General features: G+C 39.9%; 1 long non-coding RNA gene across 2 annotated transcripts in view; it reads right to left on the bottom strand.

Moving 5' to 3' along the window:
• LOC121469452 (uncharacterized) overlaps positions 1-22408 on the bottom strand; it is a 159129-nt gene that overhangs the window by 29968 nt on the left and 106753 nt on the right. The window contains exons 3-4 of one of the 2 annotated variants that reach the window (XR_012054575.1): positions 11309-11429; positions 3851-3995 (exon numbers count right to left, since the gene is read on the bottom strand). This is a non-coding gene — a long non-coding RNA (uncharacterized lncRNA). The remainder of the gene's footprint in view (positions 1-3850; positions 3996-11308; positions 11430-22408) is intronic. The other variant, XR_012054576.1, reaches the window with a different exon arrangement.

The following is a 22408-nucleotide window of genomic DNA, read 5'->3' as shown; positions in this document are numbered from 1 at the left end:
GTGGAGACTGTGAGTCTTGCAAAGGTGAAGAAGGATATTTTCTTTCGTTGCATTTTCTGCCTTATAAAAAGGGGCTTGTATATTCTTGGAACAGGACATCCTTCCTTTTGTCTGCTTTGCAGGATAGTAACTGTGTTTTTCCTTTCCTTCATCAACTTCCCAAGACTCGTGTGTGTGTTGGTGTGAATATAAGTGTTATTGGTGTGAATATAAGTGTAATTTCACAAGCAAACAGGATTTGGGCAAACAGTAGAGATAATGGTTACTTTTTCTTCTGACTTTCTAGTTTTTGAGAGTATCTGAGATAATTTGTTTTCTTTTTTTTCCCCTGAAATTTAGTGTTATCTTTCCTTACCCCAAAACTGGTTCCATGGTTATTGTCTAATAATTGCTTGGTGCATTTTATTGCATAGTTTTTTTAATGCCTACCACAGGCTTTTAATAGTAACATAAACATATTAGTTATATTTGATGGTAATGGGTACAACATCTGATTTACAATTAGCCTTAGTTTTGGTTTATTTTCAGCCTTTAATTTGGTCTTTTAAACAAATATATGCAATTTGTGGGCTTTTCTTTGAGTTTTGTGCTCTTACAACTGAGTTTGACTCTCAGGTGTTTCTATGATATTTTCCCAAAATCCAGTGAGACTTTTTTATTTGGAGAAGAGTAGAGAATTCAGTCACCAGACCCTATTGTTTTCCTTAACTCTCTTGAGAAGATTAATCTATTTAAATTTGTTGCTTGAATAACACCTTGGGTCTTCTTTGGTAAAGTGACATCACCTGTCATTACTGGAGATTAATGTTAACATTTTTTTGCTTAAACATTTTACTTTTCAATAGATAGATTTAATGTATCAACACCATGAGCAACTAACTACCAGCTCTGCAAGAAGAGTTTATCTGCTACTTTCAGCTGCTTTCAGCTAGGACTGTCTGGGTGTCAGAGCCCTTAGGCCACCAGCAGCCTGAATGTCCCTGACAAGTTCCTTGTCTCCCTTACCCTTAGTTTTTTCATGTAGCAGGGGTAATTTCACTGATAATTAAGGGTATTGCACCAACATTAGCTTAGGTAACTGAAATTTGATGTCAGGGAGTCTGGCATGTACTACAGGTTGCATGTAACAATGCTTGTTTTTCCAATGACAGTTTGGTGTTTTTTTTTTTTGTTTGTTTGTTTGTTTTTTTTTTTTTTTTTTTTAAGGGATGGCCCTGCAGCTTGTAAATGATAAATCCTGGTGATGAAGCCTAAATTACAGTTCTCTGTAATTACCTGGGGATTATTTTTCTCCTCTGTTTTCCATTTTCTCCTCAGATATCTGTCTTTCCAGTGATGCAGAAGTGGTTTTAAAAGTAACAATGTGAACTAATTATCTGGAAATGTGATTGCAAATAGTTTACTTGTAGTGTCTTCCTTCAGCCATTTCTCATTATTTTGCAGAAAGGAGAGGAGAGCTTATAGGCATTGATCAAATGTGTAGTTGACACAGATCTCATCCTCATAACTGTTGAATAAATTGTTATTTTATTTCTTCTCAGTCGTATAGAAAGATATTTTACAGATGGTGTTTGGTATAAGAGGTTGGAAATGATCTTGCCTGGTGTTGTCCTTTGTCTTTTTTTTATTCTTGGTATTTGTAGGACTTTGAACATAAGTTCCAAAGTGTGTATCACAAATCCAGGAGAGATTCCCAAGCCGCCTGAATGCCCAGGTTGAAACATTAGCAGGAATTCCTCCTGCTTTTGTCTTTTCTTTTAAAAGCAAAATCCTACTGTTCATCTGTGCATCTATGAATACAAAAAAAGTGCCTTAGAAAAACCCTGATGGTATTTGTACAAACTTCTGTGACAGCTTTTGGTCTGAGCTGCAAAGCCAGGGTTTCACTCTCCACAGCTACAGAGGACAAGCTGCAGCACTGCACCTCCTGTCTGTAGCCTGTTTGTACCTGTCAACACAGCAGCAGATGGAGGCTGGATTATTTTAAATTTTTCTTAGTGCCTCTCTGTGCCTTTCCTGGGCTGTTTAATGTAGCTTTGGGTGTTCTTACAGAGAATTTAGCTCTGCTGACCATTATTTCCCTCTAGGTGCCTGAGAGGGCTTTCACTCATACAACTGTGCAAGCAAAACCAGAATTTTGGGCTGGAAAAGGAATGGTGTAATTACATGGGAGGGGTTTTGCTGGATTGGGGGGTGGATGCCTGTGACTGATGGTAATGCTGGGCACTGTGCTGGGTGGCCCTGGGTGCCCTGTGAGGTGGCCCCAGCTGTAGCAGTGTGCCCCAGCCCCATGGCCTCCAATGCCACACTGTGGGATGGGAAAGGGGAACTGGGAAAGTGGGGTAAGAGATTAGAGACAAAAATGAGTGCACAGCCCTGAGGAGACAGCACTGAGTCCACTGCTACTGAGGTTGTGCTAGGGAGAAAGACAGCTTGGAGCTGAACATCCTATCCTCCTTGCTGAACATCCTATCACCTATGCTGAACATCCCTATTACTCCACAGCTCTAATGAGCTACATGCTCTGCCTGTGTGAAATAACTGCCTTCCTTTGGCCTTGCTGCACTCATAAGCCTCAAGCTTTTATTCCAAACAAAGGTTGCCACTGAAAATAATTTGTGGAGGAAAACTAATTTCTTGCCTGTCACCCTGATCATGCTCTTGTGCTGTGCTGTTGATTGGCTCTAAGATAGAGGGGAAAAAAAAGCTGAATTAAGAGCAAAATATTCGCTTAGATATTTTTAAGGCAGACAAGAAAAGGGAATGTGAGTTTTTGGAAACTCCTGCTTCTCTTAGCATTGCATCCTGTGGGAAGAGGGGTTTGAGATGTGAGTCACAACAGGGGTGAGAAGGGTGGGCAGTGAGCTGCCTTTCTGGGCTGTGCTCTGTGGGAGGGAGCCAGGAGGCATCCTCTGAGGCACCAGCTCAGCTGGAAGGCTGGGGAACAGAGCTGGGAACAAAGGAGCATCAGCCTGTGCAGACAGGGAGACAGCCAGCCCATCAGTGAAGGGATTGATTTTTCCCACCAAAAGGTCTTCTTTGTTTTTCTCTTTGCAAAAAAAAAAAAAAAAAAAAAAGGAAAAAAGAAAAAGAAAAAAAAACCTCCCCCCCCCACTAATTTAAATGTGATCTGTTTATTTTTTTTCTTATCTCACTGAAAATGTTTCATTTGTATTTTGAGGAAAAATACAGACATTTTCAGACAAAGTATTTCTTTACATGCTTTTATTTTGCTAAAACCATTTTCTGTAAGAGAGGATGTTTCTGTGCATTTTAATGCATGTGAGGGAGCTTCATCTGCCTAATAAGTATGAAGGGCTGAGTGGTGTTCAGCTGGCTTCTCTGTCCTTCTGCAAAGCAGGTAGAAATCATCAATAAAAGGCAGGCTGGCTAGTGCTGCTCTGGGATGACATATGTATGCAATACTTATTGGAATTGCATGGGTCTGACCCTTACTCAAATTTGCTGCTATTATTAGTTTTTCAGAGTGTCATTTGTCCTCCTGTTTTGTTTTGTTTTGGTTTGGTTTTTTTTGTGTGTGCTTTGTACCCTTCCCTTCCCTTCCCTTCCCTTCCCTTCCCTTCCCTTCCCTTCCCTTCCCTTCCCTTCCCTTCCCTTCCCTTCCCTTCCCTTCCCTTCCCTTCCCTTCCCTTCCCTTCCCTTCCCTTCCCTTCCCTTCCCTTCCCTTCCCTTCCCTTCCCTTCCCTTCCCTTCCCTTCCCTTCCCTTCCCTTCCCTTCCCTTCCCTTCCCTTCCCTTCCCTTCCCTTCCCTTCCCTCCTGTCCTTCCCCCCCAGACATCCTATATTCACAAATAAATCATAATACGCAGACTTGTCACAGAATGCTGACCACATTTACTTCCTCGAAGTCAAGCACAAAAGTGTTCAGGATCTGCTGGAAATTGCTGCCTCTCACAAAAGGAATTTCTTTTGCCTCAAATGTCGCTATGGCATTTTGCTTCGCTTCATAACAATGAAGTGTAATAAAGATGCAACTGCAGCGTTCAAGAAAGAGACCAGTAAAATATTACTTTGAAGAAACTGGTACTTGATGGATTGTGCTGAAAGACTGCAAAGCCTTCTCCTTTTGGTTCCCTACACACAAACACAAAATCTTTTTGATTTCAAGATTTCTAAATTACTAAAGAAGAAATGATTTACCTGGTCTTTATTTTCCATTTCAAGAATATATGCCATTAAAACAACCAAACAAAAATCAATTGAATTATAACTATGTCAGCTCTTCCCCTTGACATGCTTCAGAAGCCCCCAAAGACTGGCTGATGTGTAAATACATTTTTAGCAAAGACATGGGTAAAAATAGAAGAGAAGCATTAATGACTGTTGCTCAGAAACAATATGGCTAATTAATTGTAAATAAGGTGACAAGGCACTACCTTGATTCGTGAAGGTACAGCCATGGATCCATGGATCATGGAACTTGTACCAGTTTGCCTGAGACAGACATGACTGAGCCAGTCCCTATGACACCCAGACTGTGAGAGAGAGCTTGGTGCCCCTAAAATTAGGGACAAGTGGCTGACTGAAGCCATAGCAACCCCTAGACAAGAGACTTGGTTGGAATCTGGACTTGCCATTTAGCTTTCCTGTGGATCAGTCTCCCATCTGTAAAAAGGCATGATTTGAGCTCTTCTTAACTAGAGTTCCCTTCTCTGTTCTGCATCGCAGGATGATGCCTTGTACAAAAAGCTCCTCCTCTTATTTGGTGCCTCTCATTATTACCATAATATTAAAAAAAAAAAAAAGTGAAAGTGAGATTACAACCTCAAGGTCAGCTTCTGCTGTAGTGCTCTCATCCTTTTGCACTGAAGTCTGCCAGGATTTGGCCTTTAAGGTTTTGGTGTACAATATGCACATCTTGTGCTGAGATTAAATATGAATATGTTTAAAAGTCTGCTTTCAATCCAAATTTTGAGGGCTTGCCAAAGTAGCAGAGATTGAGATAGGATCTTTTGTACTATTAATTGAAGGCTATGCTTTTATTTCCTTTAAATATTTTTTAAAGCCTCCCTTCTGTGGTGGAAGATATCTTGCTGCTGCTTGGATTGATTCCAAATACTGTTTTCCCCTTTAGCTAGAGCTGCAGAATGTAGTCAGTTTGATTCCTTGCTAAGTATCTTTTGTTAAATACTGGCAATTCAGAGTTGCAGTTACCTTAAGGTGAAAGGGAAACCAGATCAAGATGCTATTAACTGCCACTAGAAAGAAAACATGCCATAATGTCATATGAGTTAATAACTCTAAGTAGCCTCTAAGATGCTGCTGTGGAATTAAATGCTTAACAATAATTCAAGAACAGCTTACAGAAATTTAAGAATGTGGATCATTTAGTATAGCCGAAATTATGCTCCTGGCATATATGTATGACACATGAGAGCACTTACCTGGAAATTTATTACCCAGCTCTGAGCAAACAAAGCATGACCTACATTTGACTAAAGTCAGCTGTCTCTGGCTAATCCTATGGGCTTCTTTTTTATTAATGTCACAATTGCTAATGTGGTATAACATTGTCATTACTGAATAGCACAGCGGGATAAGCTGCAGCTGTTATTTCTCTTTCTATACCTACTAACTCATTAAATTTGAGTTTTGGGGAATACAAATTATAAAGATTATTCAAATTCTGATTGAGAAATAAGGCTACTGGGAAATTGGTGGCATATAAAGTAACACTTTGATTCAAGGATTTTGGTGCTTTTGTTATTAGGAAGATTGGAATGTTCACGGTGTTTTTTTTTTCTTCCTAGTATCTCAGCATTAAGGTCCAAATTAAGCCACAGGTAGAACATCAAGAAAAGTAATAGATATAGGGAAATTATTGCACAGTGGAAACTATTCTTTCTGATGTAAAGGTAAAATTTGAATCTTGTACAGTGAGATCATAGAACAAGTGACTTTTATTCCAAGAGATCAGTAATACACTAATCATCCCATTGTTATTTTAAATAGCATAATTTCCTAATATAAAATACATAAAAAGTACTGGAGTTTAAAGACTTTTTTATCTTTAAACAGATTTTTACAGGACTGTATAGTGTACATAGAGGCAGGTCCTTGAACTTGGTATTTCCAGAAAAACACACATGGCAGCAAGAACTGACTTCTTCAAGGGGGAAACTTTCCAATTTGTCTGCTTCAGGGCTGACACATTGGTGTTCCTTTTTCCTTTAATTATGGTTGATTTTTCTGGGAGCCTTACCTCATGCTTACTCTCCTCACACTGAGGTCTGGTTGAAAGCTTATTTAATTTTTTTTTTTTTAATTGGTGTGGAATCAGAATGAAGCTCCTCTTTTTTTGAGCTGCTCCCCCAAATCATGACTGCTTGTACAACTGCTTGTACAGCAGGAAAGGGTTTCCAAAGCAGAGTGTTCCAGGCTGGCCGCATGATGTCCGGGTGATGTCTGTCTGGGAGGAGCACCCAGGTCCAGGGGGTGGGGGACAGCCAGATGTGCAGCCCCCGCAAAGGCTCCGCAGGAGCCCGGAGCGGGTAGGAGGAGGCATGGCTGGAGCTTTCCCACACCCCAGCTATTTCCTGCTCTCTCCAAAGCCCATGGAAACTGTGTCAGCCAGCAGAGAGTTAGGTCAGTGCTCAGGGGTCAGGCCGCAGGGTGGATTTTAATGGAGCTAAGCTGATGGTTGCAGCTGAGGATGTGGCCATTAATTTCCACTCTATTGTTACAGTGAATAGTTTTACAAGCTAAATTCAGTGCATGATCTATTGCTGTATTTCAAGGGGTGTAAATCCCTTGACTTTCATAGGTGGACCTGGGGAAAGGCAATGGTGTTGAAGGATTAAATAAATGAAAGAGTTGAGGCTGGGGGGAAGGGGAACTGGAGTACCCAAATATTGGTGGATGATCATGTAATTGTGGTGAGAAACATGTGGTAGTTGGGCTAGTCTGGAAGTACGGATTAATCTGAATTCCTCAAATCAAGATAAAAACCTCCTGCGTTCTTCAGATAAATTGGAGATGAAATTATCTCTTAGGCATTCATGCTCTTAATTACTTTCTCTCCTCCTCCCTCCTCTGCCAACAGAAAAAAATAATTGTGGACTTCTACATTCTTGTTTAAAGGGTGATGTCAGCTGTTAGGCTGTGGCTGACTACTCCTGAGGTGGTCAGCCTCCAGTGGGTGCTTTACACTCAGTACAGTAAGGAGATGAGTACTCAGTAGCTCAGTAGTGTTAGTGAACCTAAAATGTTGGGAAGCACTATGGAGAGGACTTGAACTGGGATGTCATAGCTACAGAGGAGGGAGACTGTATTAAGCAATATTTGCAGATGATGGATAGAATTTGTTCATGGAAATTCTGTGGAATGTAATGTCTGTGATCTCCATGATCATTGCAAATACTGTTCTCTGGCCTCCTTAACTTTCCCTTTCTCAAACAGTATTTTCTTTTGTCTTGCTCTCATGTCTTGATTGAATAGTTTTCAGATTTCCCAAAAGTGAAGTCTTTCTCCCCACTTTTTTTCTTTTACAAATTTGGTCTTGTGTGAGCCCACCCTCTCCCCTTCAGAAAGCTTGATCCCAGTTGCCTTCTTGATCTGCCTGTCAACTAGTTTCACAACCTGTGACTACTACTGCAGCACGCTAACTTTTAAAATTTGCGCTTTACGAGGGAGCCTGGGGATGAAAAAGGATAACATGGAGTGTAGGGGAGGAGGTGCTGAGGGCTATGGTAGAACAAGGCTGGCCCACTTCTCCACACATTCCAGTGTGAGGAATGCAGTGTGCTCCTCTGTGTGTGCAGGATAGGAGGGGAGGCTGCGCAGAATGATTCATACGGGAAATATGCCACGACCACACTGAAAACAAAACAACATCAGCTCAAATTCTGGTGGTGTTTGTAGTGAGGAAAAATGCTTTTTACTTTTTATTAGGTGGTTTGTGGTCTATATGAATAGGCTTGAGGATTCAGATTAGTGCTTTGGAGCTGGTGCCCACCACAGGCATGGTCATTCCTGCAGGAGAGGGACTTGATGAGCTTAGAGAATCCCTCCAGAGTATGACTTGGGAATGGGCTAGCATGTGGAAGTTCTCATTGCTCTGGTTCTGGGTAAAATGAGAACTTCAGCAACATAAACATAGGATTTTTAATGCATAATACAAATAAGTGTACTCAAAATTTGTGTTAAATGTACTTAAAATGAAAGTTAATTATTGGATATATTTAAGCAGCAAATGCCATAGAATTTTTATTATTTAGCCACATGGCTGTGGGAATCACCTTAAATGATGCTTAAATGATACATGAATGTTCCTTTTTTCTGTTTTGTTTTTGTTGTTATTTTAACTCTCCCTGCTTCTCCCATTTCCTTCCTCTTATTTTTATCAAAAATGGAACAAGACCATTCCCATGTATCAAAAAAACCAACTCACAGAGGAATAGGAACACACTCTGCCTCTGGATTTCCATGCGGGTCTCAGGTGAGAGAAAGTAACCTGTACAGATCAGTCATGATATGAGCAAGTCTTCTGCCATCCTTTCCCCACCTGGACTATTTCTCGTAGAGTTTCTTCCTTAAGGGAGTCCTTTCTGATTAGCAGTTTGCTCCCTCTGTCTGTGAGAGATGATAAAGCAAGGGCAGCAGAAGAGCCAATCTGAAACCATTATTTATCCTTATTGTGGTTTTAGGGGAATGTGTGACTGCTTGTGAGTTGCAGATAAGATTAAAGTTACTGAGAACAGAAATCTATATGAGCTTTTCTTCATATTCCTGAGAGCCAATGAGCTGACTGATCAACTTGTATCTAGTTTGTGCTGTTTCAGACTTGAGAAAATTTGTGGATAATTGAAGAATTGTCTGAAAAAGGCATGGAGTTCAATGAGTGTAAAGCTCTTGAGGAAATTGCATTCTTTTTGAATAAACAAAGAGTGAAGGTTTTTTATTTTTAAATTTTTTTTTGGACAAGATTTTCTAAGGTCTTGCTGTTTAGGGGGAGGAGGTAAGTTTAGTTCTCTTCCCTGCTGCTGCTACCCACTCTGTTAGACTTTTACAAAGCCTGTGTGACAAATGAGAACCAATGGGCCAAATGAGGAACTTTGGAAATGGGTTGTCCAGGCAACACTGGGAAAGAGGCTGGAGGCAGATAACTCTATGTGCCTGCCCCCAGAAATATGTTTTTTCTAGGTTCCATGAAGGTATTTCAGGGAAGGTCACATTTTTTATGCCATCTCTCCTTCCTTTCATGCAGCCTAGTTGCCGCTGAGACAGCTCAGATGTTCATCCTCTACTTGCTGATTTTCTCATGATAGTGTGGAGAAAACACCCCCAACAATTCACTAACAAGCAAATAAACCATTCAGAAACTAAGCTTTCCATTAAGAAAAAAACACTTCAAAACAAGGTCTCAGCTCTTCTCATAATCAGCCAAAATATTTACTGAGGATACGCATTAAAGAACTTAATTTATGGCATGAGTAGTGACTGTGTATACAAAACCCAAGTGAACTGAGAAGTGAGCAGTTTCACCAGTGCTTGTTAGAGTGTCAATGCAAAAACAAGTGTGTGAGCTAATTAAGTCATGTGTTAGTAAATGGCATTGCTGTGTAGGCACAGAAATAGGAGAGAACACTGGCTTTCAGCACAGAATTAAATCTGACTGAACAATATTCTGCAGCATGCAAAACAACTTGAAATGTTAAATGGCCAGGAAAAATAAACTTTCTTTGTATCTTTCTTGTACTGATGTACAAGAATCATAAGCCTTTCTCTTTTAAACAAATGCTATTTTTAATTTCCAGATACTCCTTAAAAAAGGCAGATGGATTCTCCCTTGGCTGCAGTTAAATATAAAAACCACTTTATTAATTTTTCAAGGAATAAGCCTACACTATGTCTTGTTATTTCTAGCCTGACAAAGCAGAAGTTGTATATTTTCAATGTAATAAGATCCATTTTGCTAGATATTTCACCACAGGAAGGGCACTACTTTAATCAAGAGGTTATTCGCATTCATGTATGATTTTGTCTAAAGCTGAGTGTCTAAAACAGCTGATCTATATCTGAACTTTGAGCAGGTTTTTTAGTGAACATGCAAATTAACTACATCGTGTTACAAAAGTACGCATTCGTGACTGATAGAAATTACCAGGGTAATGCTGCCTTTGTTCTCCTTTCCTTATCCTCTTGTCCCGTAGTGTAATATTGTATCTTTGGTAGTATTTAATTTTATGTACGAAGAATAATGAAAGGAGAAATGCTGTGAAGAATAAAGACGTTCTTTGTTACACACGGGAACGATTAGCGCTGCTGCTTGCCACTTGGAGGAGCTCGAGTATCATGGTAGGAATTACCATGCGCCTGGAGTGCCCCGGCAAAACTGCTCTGGAAAAGTAACTCCTGGGATTACTTTGGCCTCATATCTGCCCCCGGGTGTGTGAATAAGTTGCTGCAGCCCTGTAGCAGTAAGGCATAAGAGCATAATTTGTTCTGTAGTAGTCTTAATACTTTTTCCTACTGGTATCATGAAAATCTCAAACCTACTTAAACTGGTGCAAACCCTGGCTATGGCTTTTCTGTGGTTTTCTAGATATGTTTCCACAACTCCTCCTCCTGCTACAACATGTAGGACTAACTAAGAGAAGATAAAAAAAAAAAGGTAAAAGTCCTTCCTACCTTACTGTGCCATACGGAACTGTAGATTTAAATAACATAAATTCAGCTTCAAAGTCTGGCTGCACCAACATAAAGGACCATTGACCTGTAGGTATTTTTGTCTCTTTCTGACCTACAAAGAGACTTTTTTTTTTCTCTCTAGTACATTACTAGTGGAGAAGTTTATGTGAAAATGCCCTAGATAGGTTCAGGAAAATCTGTCTGTGCTAGGTAGCATCAGTCCCATGGCAGGTGGAGCCCCTGGGCTGGCAGTGGAGATCAGGGCACTTTGTTGTCTTAGTGGATGGACCTGGGAGTGGGGCTTTGGGCTGTGCATGTTCAGTCTGACCAGTTGGACCATTTTGATATGCACTGGCTGGGTAGGGTATCCCTGGTTTTGCTCCCCATGGTCATGCTCTTTTATGTAGGCTGGACAGTGCATGTGAGCTAAAAACATCAGCTCTGATGAACTAAAAAAATAAGGAAAATGAGATGCACCCCAGCAGGAGGGAGTGGGAGAGAGGCTAGAGACCTCCCATACCATTAATTTCTTAAGGTTGGGTTTTTACGACCTATTGGCTCATTAAACATGTCAACCCTCAGTTTGAAGCACCAGTTTTAGGTGATCTGTGAGACTCTGCCTGAGGTGTGTGAGGAAGTGCCTGTGGGAGATGCTCACCTGGCAGCTCTTGAGGGACACAGATGGCCACAGCGAGGTGCTGGGTTAGAGGCAGGGATGGGAATGGAAAAGCAGTCCAAGGACTTCATCTTCCAAAACTGCAGTCTTGTGCTGATTATTTCTGGTTAAAAAAAAAGGATTTCACTCCTTTCACAGTAATAAAATCACAACTCATGGCTTTTTTTTCAGATTAATTCCTTTTGTTGTCAGACCTCTTTACTGGTCAATTATTTTCAGAGTATTACCGCTCCTCTCCTTCCCAGGAAGTATAATAATTTTTTCTCACAGTGCTACCTGTCTGTTGATGGGGTCAGGAGTGAAACTGGCACAGCTGTAGCACCTGTCCTGTGTTGTAGGCACACATAAGCTTCTGGTGAAAAGAGGAACCACCTCAGAGTCTGTGGTGCTGCTGAACTTCTGCATTTTCCTTTTTATTGCTCCCATTGGTGGTCTCAGTTGCAGCAGTATGTGTTGAAATAGCAGAAGCCTGAAGAACTTTGGGGTTCTCCAGCCGCTATTGCTTCCTGCAGCCAGCTCATGAGGGAAACAGCAGCCTGGTGTGTCTTGCAGGAGGAAAAGGTAGTTTAAAGTAGCCATTGCTGCTGCTTGTCAGTTTATTTTAAGTTACTGTGCAGTTTTTTGCTGCACGATATGCTAAAACTACAAGTGTCAGTCTTCTGAAGTAGATGATTAATGTGTATTCCTCTTGTGTCAGATCAATGAAAAAAAAAAATCTAAGTTTTAGCTTTTTAAATAGCCCTGAAAGACTTCATGTTATTGAAAATCTGCAAATCTTTGTTGGAAAGGTTAAGATAAATGATATTGGTTGCAACCAACCTTAATTATACAAACAGTTTCATTTTTACATTTGCTCTGAAGCATGTTAAATTTCTCAACTTGTTTGACAGGGATGTCTCACCTTATTTCCCGAGATTTAAGGCACAGAAAAAAAGAGCTCATGACATTACTGTCTGAAGCAATTCAGAAATGTGACACACTTGATGGCTGCAAGGGTAGCTGCTGCAGGTTCAGCTGGAAGAGTGGCAGTAGAAAACACTTCTAGAAATCCAAGATTCTCTTGTGAGCTAAAAGATCTTTCTGGCCATTCATGTGAGTGAAATTCACTGATAATAAGTTAATTATGATTCAAGTGTTTGGGTTGGAACTAGGCTTTAGAATGTGAATCCTGCAAAATCTATCTTTGTACCCTTTCCTTCTTTTTTCTTACCTGCTGCAGTATTAGCAAATACACTGAGTAAGTTAGTTGGGTTAAATGGGTGGTAAATGCAGTAACACAGCACAGAACTAGTTCTAAATTAGGAATTATGGGCAACAAATTATCAATTTCTGATTTGATGTGGGTAGAACATAAGAATGTGCAGTACCAGAAATTGTACACTGCTGTACATTTAAAAAATAAATAGTATGCCATTAACTTTGTTGCTGGGTTCCAGTGAAATAATAAAAAACTATGGAAAATGTACACCTTCTTTCAATTAAAATACACACTCTTTGTATTAAGTCGTAGCAATACACAAAGTAATATGTACTGTCCAAGACATGCAAGGTAGTCCTAATTCCATAGATCTGGGGCATTAGGAAGCTTATCTGAGGTTTGAGGTTTCCCTTACAGAAACTGGAAGAGATCAAAGTGTGCAGCTGAGTAAACAGAGGGCTCCACTTCACTTGGTAGGAATTTGCACTGGTGGAATTGTGTGGTGAATAGGAAAGAGATTTTGGTTAGGAAAGTGCCTTTTGCTTCTGTTTCTTGGAAGTTTAATCTAAATAAAAGAAAGAAAGCTTTCCCAATATAAGTCTCCCATAAAAATGTAAGCACTTCATAAACTCCTTCTCTCCTTAGTTCAATCATTTAAGTAGCCCATAATGATGCTGAGGTTAAAGAAGGTCTTCAGTTCCATGCTGAAGTCTTCAGCTGTTATAATTCTTGAGGGATCTTTCAGTGAGAAGAGTTGTGCTGACCCTCTTGAACAAGTCATTAATGAAACAGCTTTGATAAATAGTAGTGTGCTAATGACCTGCAGAGGGGGTTTATAGAGAAAGCCCGTGGTCTCTTGGGGTCAGTATAGCTGGTATTGCATTTTTAGGAAGAATAAAGGTGTTAATACTGCAGTTGCCAGACACAATCTGTCTCAAGAAGTTAAATCTCTACTGAAATCCCCACTATGGGGTCAATAACTTGTTTACACTTAACTTATGCCTCCTTTCTGAGTGCTGGATGGAACTGCAGCTGTGTGCAACAGCCACTGAGCTCATGAGTGTTAAAACCCATCCTTCTGCTTCTGGAAGGATTTGCAAAGGTTTTTATTTATTTGTTTATTTATTTATTTTTAGTTAATGTTTATAAAGGCTTTTTGTACTCCTCAGAGGGGAGTGTTAATTCAAGGCTTTCAGTTCCTACTGTGCCAGATCTGGAGTTTTCCCTCAGGCCTCCATCCTCTGGGAGTCAAGTAGTGCTGAAGAAGGGCTGTAGTGCAGCCAGGGAGCCTGGCATACCTGCCACTGCACTGTGCCTGCTGCAAATCTTGAACTCCAGCCCTTTCAGTGACTTTGAGAGCATTTCAGTGAAAATTCCTTCCAGCAGGTGCTGTGTGTCCATGGTACTTTCTAATTTCCCACTGATCTTGGAAATACACGAGAAAAAAGAGAATCATATATATCTTTTTTCTCTTGAAGTTGGCATTTTGTTTTTTTGGTTTTTTTTGGTTTTTTTTTTAATTTTCTCTTTTACCCCACTTCTTCACATTTGAAAAATAAGGTCTTTCTGTTATTCTTCAGAATGCTGGCTGCAGAAACTGAAGAAATATAAATGTCATTAGGACTTGCCCCCTTTTTCATTTCACCTAGCAACGTCTTTGCACCCCCTCTTCTCCATCTCCAGTCTAGGACATCCCCCAGCAAAACAACACATTTGCAAACTGGTTCTATTTCAGTCGTTTCAAAGGTAAAGATAATTAAAAATACCCACACTCTGCCCAGAGGAAAGAAACATGAGGAACTGGAGACTCTGAAGGCAGTCCTTTCTGCTTTTATGGCCTGGCAGTGCTCTGGGTAGAAACAGTTGCAATGCTAAAATGGCTGTGAACTTGATGGCCTCTTTTGGTGAAAACAATTTTTGTCTCTGTAGTTAAATCCTCCTCCTTTCCCTATAATTCATGTCTAATGTTTGATGTGGGAGAAAAAAAATACTGGGGGGTTTTGAAGAGAACTGTGTTTATTCATGCAACTCCATGAAACAGCAGTAGTCTATTTATAAGACAAAGAAAAAAAATTAAAATTTAAGTGTCTAAATATGGATCCTAGATAACTTATCTAGCTCTCTGCAGAAGTGACCGGTGGTCTCTAGATCCTGTGGGCAGGAACTTTTAGGACCTTTTCAAATACATTTTTTTTCCTGATGCCCTATTCTACAAATTCATGTGCCTAAGGACAGAGGGGGAAAATCCAGAAATTTAGAAGTGTTTTAAAGTGTTTTAAATGTCCATTCCCTAACAGACTTTCATAAAGTGTACAGTGCAAGAATAAGGAGGATATAGCTTCTGTATCTGTAAAGCACCAGGAATGTATTTGAGGAGCTACCCCACTATCTCCTAGGCTAGATGAGATAATACATAATTAGAATATTTATGATCACTGGTGACAGGTAGGAATGATAATATTCACTAGCTGCAGTATTCAACTTCCCTGCAGGCTGAAATGTGTATAAAAGTGGATGTAGTCTGTGGAGTGCTAATACAATACGTATGGATCATTGTGAGGAGAAAAGGCTTTAAAATAACTTCTCAGTCTGCAATTTTTCTCTTTGTCTGGGAACAAGATCCTGCTTTGCTCCCAGAAGTAAATCTTGTTTTAATGAAATGCCTTAGGAAAGCTACCTGTCAAGGTAGTGTTCTCTGTCTCCTTCTAGTGTTTATACATACTTAGAAGTCCTTCTGAAAAGTAATGCAGAGGAATTTTTAAACATTAACAAGACTCACTTTCTTTACTAATTTCTAGTGGCTTTGTGTTAAACTTGTACTTTTCCACTTCAAATACACACAGCCTTTCTTTGAGCTGAGGGAAAGTATTTGCACTTTTCTAGCATGTGGCTGAGTTCCAGCTGCCCCTTTGAAGCACTGTTTGAGGCTGTAATCCTCTGAGCAGTCTGACACAAAGCTCAGATAGAACTGCACCAGCACGATTTGCAAGGTGGAAGCCACTGTAGCACTTTGGTTCAGTCTAGCAGAGAAATGGGAAAAGTCTCACAAATCCAACCGAGAGCTCATAAATTGGGAAAGTTTTCAGTCTCCCTAGCTCCTTCCAGCCATTATCAAGAACCTCCTTTGTGAGTTTTCTTCAGTTAAATTCTTTTTCAAAACTTAGTCTCTTGTGTCTTTTCTGGAATCAGAGTTTTCAAGTAAAACATTGTGTAGACTGAGGGACATGCCAAACTTAGGAGGTAACAATGCTGTGTTATAGCCATTATGACTCTGCTCTTCAAATACTTCCTGCCAACACTTGTTCAGTCAGCTTAAGTTTTTGTGTGATTCCAGTTTCCAGAAATCCAGCTTTGTATTCCTTAGATACTCTGTCAAAATCTCCCCCTCTCCTGTCTTTTCCACTTGCTGCCTCTGAGGGTTTAGTCCTGCAAGATGTTGAATGTACTGGATTTAGAGTCAGGAGAAACTCTTGTGTGCTTCCTTTGTTGCTCACACCAACTACTTATCATACCCCAAGCACTTCACAGGCACATAAGGTAGAGAAGCCATTCCAGGTGTCTCTCCACACACTTCACAGTCAGTGGTTATTTCTCATTCCTGAAATTGCACACATACTTTACAGGATGAGGATTGAAATGCTCATTATTTTGCAGAATCACAATCTTGAAGAATATACATGGTTTGAAGTTTGCTGTGCCTACCCAGAAAACACTTTGTATGCTGATTATACAAAACAGAAAGCAAGCCAAGCATGTTCACAGTGGAGTACAGGATTGCAGACAGGCCTATGGTTGTAAGCTGTGCTGCAGCTCCCTGTTCCTGCCCTCAATAAATTACCCCCTACACTGAAAAGCAGGGTTCTGGAGATAGCCTGACTCTTAGGACAAGAAGGCTTTAGCTGATGGCATAAGCAGCTATTTTTCCTGTGGAAGAAACAGGCGTGACAAACCCAATGCTTGGTAAATATGACAAATGAACAGACTTTTACAGAGCAACAATATGTGATGTTTGATTGCTCACTGTTTGGCAGAGCCGTTCCAGGGAACCAGATGATTGCATGTGAGCTTCACCTCACTGGCTCAAAACGACTGTAATGCTCTTCTTTAATATATGGAATACTTTTGTTATATGCTGCTCCTTCAGATTTCCAGTAGAAAATAATTTTTAGTGTTTCTGTGTCTACAGCTTTTATAACAAGTGGTCCATAAATCCCCTCTCTAATATTGTGTAGCTCTGTAGTACTGGTGGTTTATCACAGGGATAATTTTATAACTTGTGTCACATGGGGACTCAGATTGTAAACTGTATGCTTGTTCTAAATCTTCAGCAGTTTGTTCTGATCCAGCTCACTGCTCCACTTCTAATCCCCTCCTGAATATGCTTTAGAGAAAGTTGTGCAATGAAATTTTTGTATTTACCTTTAAGGAAGTAAAATTTGTCTGCTGAACACATGTATAGAGAAATATTATGTTGTGCTTTTATGATTTTGCTCCTGATAAGATTTTATTCTTAACCAATATTTCTGCTTATTGACACAACTAATTTTGATTAAAACACTGAGGTTTGCCTATCAAAAATTTGTATGTATTTACCCTGCAAGCCCAAGAACTTTTTGGTATTGTTGGGTTTTTTTTGGTTTTTTTGGTTGGTTTTTTTTTTTAATTATTTTATTTTACAACTACACTATGAGCTGATATAAGAAAAAATGTTTTCTGAAGAAATTAAGCTTATCACTACACAGTTTCATGGATAAGATATACTTAATTTTTCTAAGACCTTGTCATAATGCTAGCTTGTTAAGATAAAGGATATGTGTTAAGGAATGAACATCTATGGCTAGTCCAGTGGATGTGGAGTCGTTTAGCTGTCTCTCTTCACACTACCCAAGCATAATGCAGATCCCTGTTTGCATCGCATTACATGACATTAGGACAAAGTGCCAATCTTTAAATACAGATTTGCATCCTTTCTGATAACAGAAAGAGAAGATAACTTTCCTTCCAAAGCATTTTGTATCTCTACACCAGTCATTTGCAAAGCTTCTCAAGGGACATCTCTTTTGTAGTCTTAATGCACTCCTTGTACATCTCAGACTCTTGATACATAATCTTTTAAACTGCACAAAGAGCTCTGCTCAGTGATACTAAGTCTTCTACAAAGATGAGTCATGTTTATTACATTGGGCGTATTTAAACTATTTATTCTATATATCTGTCTAAACTGATGTAGGTAAAATAGGCAGTTACTACACATAGCCTGTAAATCTGTAATTCTTTCAAGGCCTGGAGCAATCAGGTATTGCTGGTGCAGAGTCATGGAATGAATTTTAAAGCAATCAGTTTATGCCAAGTCTTTCTTAATGTACTTGCAGGTCTAGTGGCAACAGGGAAGAAAAAGATAGTGATAGCTCATCTGGGAATGATTCTGGTTTGTTGAATAATCTGCAGCTATACAGCAAAATGTACTGTGAGCAGGAGAGATCTCTAGAGGTTTGCTGTGTTTTTTTAAATTTTGAAAGGCACAACTTTCTTGTCACTGACAAGGCTTTACATCAGAGTATTGATTGAAAAAAAAAGTGTGGCATTTATCTTAATTTTGCTCTTTTTAACTTCAGTGACACCATTTTGGCACTGAGTGGGAGTAAGATTAGAATAGTGCTGAACATCTTTGACAGATATTTTCAAGTTGGCAATTTTCTGGAATTGAAAAGAACTTTACCTGCTTGGTGCATAGAAATCATACACTTCAGACTAAGTCTTGGATGTTTAATGCAGGCATAGAAAATTTCAGAAAATCTGGAGCAAACATACATTTCCCTTCATCAGCTGTAGCAAAAAAAAACAAAACCAAATTTGTATGTATGCATATGTGACATTCACATTTGCTGGACAGAGAGACATAATTCTGTCTCTCAGGATTACATAGAGAGAAGTATCTCTGCTCCTTTGTTTTCCCCATGTGGAATGTGGTATGGAGATTGAATTCTGGTGAAAAGTTGTTAGGGTTCAATGACCAATTGGATCCAGCTTGGACTCTCAGCAGAGAGTCATGAGTTTGTAGTTAGTCAGATAGGTAAGTAAGAAGTATGTATATAGAATAGGATAGTCTCTCTTTAAATAGTATATTAATGTAATATAGTATAATTTTAATGAAGCAGATCCTTCAGCCTTCTGATCTGGAGCCAGGCATCATAATTTCTTCCCTGCATCCAGGATTCACCTGCATTTTTACTATAAGCATGTGTGTGCTCTTTAGATAAATATATACAGAGGTAGAACTTAGCTGGGGTTATAATGTGTTGAAAATTTTGGAGTATTGTTTTGTTGTTTTTTCTCTGATTAAATTGTACATAGACATTTAACCCTGTTTGGGAATCATTGATCTAGAGCTATTGCTTCCTCTAAATATTAAAAAAAACCCCATTCATTTACAGACAGCATCACTAGGCAGACTTTAAAAAATATTTTTTAGTAAAGCTGCCTACATCTCAACTTCTGATTTAGAGGCAAGATTGTCTTTTGACACTAGAGTACTTAGTGTGCTGTCACAGCTCACAGTATTTTGGTTTTTGTTTTCTCTGTCTCTGCGGCTGCCATTTCTCTCCCTTTCTGCCCCTTAATTGAGATCCACAGGCTATTAAGCAAGAATGGGTCTAGATTAACCTTTCTGTCAGTCTGAAAGTCCTGTGGTCTGGTACTCTGTCCTTCTCTGGGTCTGACAGTCACTTCTGGTGCCCCCTGTTAACATTGCACAGGCCCCAGGGCTTCTTGCCAAGGCTATCTCTAAAGATATTTAGCAAATTCTATGAGAAACTGATGAAAATTTAATGATTTTCTGTTATTTGACTTGGATGGAATGAGTTGCTAAGATCAGGTATGGCCCTTTCCCAGAGGTTTCAAGCCACAAGGATTTCAGGGTTGAGCAACAAGGGAAGCAGCAAGCCCTGAGCACCGAGTGATGCTCTTGTTTGGGCTGCGCCGACCAACCCTTATGTTCCTGCAGCTTTGCGGGAAGGGAAAAGGAGAAAATATTCTCTGAGCATAACCCCCTTCTCTACAACACCTGAAACTAGAACTGGGGGAAGTAGTGAGGGTTTCCTTCTATCCTCTGTGAAGGAAGGTTTTAAAATATGATTTCAAAGATACAGTATTGGAATTTTGGGGGACTGCTGATTGCTACCTCTAAGAAGAGATCTGTAAAGCAAGTGAGTTAACTGGGGCAGACACTTTTCCAGTAGGAACCTAATCTCACTTTAACAGGGCTGTGTGCCCACAAAACAGGATTTTTCTCTCTTCTGTAAGAGTTTATATGTGACTGTGAGCTTATGAAAGTCCTAATACCAGAGATGTTGAAAGTTCAACAGTTTTGAGAGTTAGGTTCTTTAGGCAATACCTCCAATACCATCTAAATTTGTAACAGTGTTTGTATCTTTGTGTTTACTAGCAGATCATAAAAAACTCATCAAACAAAACCCTCGCCCCATAGCAAACAAAAAAACCCAACCCCACAAATTCAAAGACTGATTTTGCTTAGGAAAAAAAAAAAGTGAAAGACAGAAAGGAATTCAAATTGCAATGAAGAACTGTTTAAATGATCCTGAAACTATAAAGTTTTCTGTCAGAGTAGCAGATGTTATAACATACTACCCCTCCCCCATTTTTTAATGGAATGTGAAAGTGTGGGAGTCTCTCGTTTGAAGGAGCTAGACACAGGAGTATAGATCTTTGTTTCAGGGAATTTGAGAATGTGTCAGACATCTCTAAGAGGTCTTTGAAGTATACTACTAAGCTTTGTACATGAAAGAATTAAAGGATGCTGTATAGCTTTGTGTGAAAGAGAACTTCAAAGCACACTAAGAAGTAGTGAAAGATCTGCAGTTACTAAATTTACAGTAAAGAACCATAGTAAGTCTTCTTTTTTATGTATAATAGCAACATGATATTTAAGGAGAAGGCACAAAAGGTGGTGACTGAAAGGTTCAGTCAATGAGATATATGGAATTTTGTATCACTTAGTGAGTGAAATCCATCAAAAGGTGATGAAACAGCCATGACTGCTCAAGGTGCTGAGTTAATTGTGTTGCTATGGTCTTCTACATTAAATGGCTTCTGCTCTTTAAAATTTCTGTGTATTTAGTTGAGCCTTGATTTTCCACAATGACAGCTGTATTTTCATGTTAAGCTATTAGAAGCCTGCTAGACTGTTGGGCACTGATCATACTACTGAGCTGCAGCCTACACTAAGTTTTTTAGTGTTAAGGATAATTTTGTTGTATTTCAAGAAAATTTCTCAAAAGATGAGGTGAGAGAGAGAAATTCAAGGGATTATGTGTTGTAGGAAGAAGCTGAGAAGTGTACAAGAACGCAGGACATTAGAGTATAAGTTAAAACCCTTAAGACTTCTAAGTTTGGCACAGATCATCAGTCATATGCTTGCTGCCAGTAGCATGCAGCAGTTGGATTTTTTAGCTTTTTCTCATTTTTTTTTCTCTCTTTAGGATCTGTATAAGGATGAATGTAATGATATTGTTTGAAGGGAATGAAAATTTATCTTCAGTTTAGAGGACCACGAATCCCTGGAGACAGGAGCAGGTGGGATGATGACCTTTGATTGCTTTGGCTGAATTTGGATTCTGAAAGCTGTGTCTGACAGGTAGACTTGCACAAAATAAGCTCTGTTGTGAATTTATATTGTACTATGTGCTCCATGCTAATTGCTTTTTTACACATTTTGGTATATTTGAGGGAAGTGATGCCTTCCGGAGGGACCTTGACAAACTTGAGAAGTGGCCCGATGTGAGCATCATGAAGTTTAACAAAACCAGGTCCTGCACTTGTGCTGGGATAATCCTCAATATCAGTAGAGTAGAGAGGGGTGAATGGGCTGGGAGCAGCTGTGAGGAGCACTTGGGAACATTCATGCATTCACAGGCACACATTGGATATGAGGTGTCAGTGCGTGTTTGCAGCCCAGAATGCCAGCTGCGTCATGGGCTGCTTCAAAAGCAGCAGGATCAGCTGGGTCAGGGAGGTGAGGAGATTCTCCCCCTCTGCTCTCTCATCAGGCCCCACCTGGAGCACTGCATCAGCTCTGGGGCCCCCAACAGAAGGAGGATGTGGACCTCTTAGAGGGCCATAAAAATGATCAAAGGACTGGAACACCTCTCCTATGCAGACAGACTGAGAAAGCTGGGGCTCTTAGACCGGGAGAGGAGAAGGCTCCAGGGAGATTTTGTTGTGGCCTTTCAATACTTAAAGGGGGTTTATAAGAGAGATGGAGAGAGACACTGAAAAATGTTGTCCAGAGAAGCTGTGAATTCCTGGAAATGCTTCGGTTGGATGGGGCTAGTGGTCTGGGTGAAGGTATCTATCTCTGCCCATGGCAGGGGATTTGGACAAGACAATCTCTAAAGGACCCTTTCAACCCAAAGTATTCTATGACTCTGTATTCCTAGTACATATTAGGTGTATCTTTGTTTTTGTTAGAAGTAGGATGATCCATGTTGCACAGAAGAATCCTGTGTTTCCATGTAAGTAATAACAACTAATGCATGTATCCAAGTATCCATGGCCTTTAAGCTTATCCTAAGAAAGACAATGCTTGAAAGTATTTGGAAAAAAGTGAGTGTAGCCAGAAGCTGGCTGATGCAAGGACTGGATTAGGGAATGGGGCAGATAGGGCCAGCACAGCTGCCACTGGTAAAAGACACTGACCATGACAGAGCCTGGTCACTGGATCAGTGACCAGGAGCAGATGAAAGCCATGACTTGTGGGGGTTGACAGCTGACCCAGGGAGAGAAATTTGGTACACCAACTTAGTATGCATTAACTTTACCATCTAAAGAAGCCTTAAATGACTTAAAGAAAACCATGTACCCAGAGA

Source organism: Taeniopygia guttata, chromosome 2 (genome assembly GCF_048771995.1).
Source record: "Taeniopygia guttata chromosome 2, bTaeGut7.mat, whole genome shotgun sequence".
NCBI classification, from domain to species: domain Eukaryota; kingdom Metazoa; phylum Chordata; class Aves; order Passeriformes; family Estrildidae; genus Taeniopygia; species Taeniopygia guttata.
This window is presented reverse-complemented; position numbering and strand designations above follow the sequence as displayed.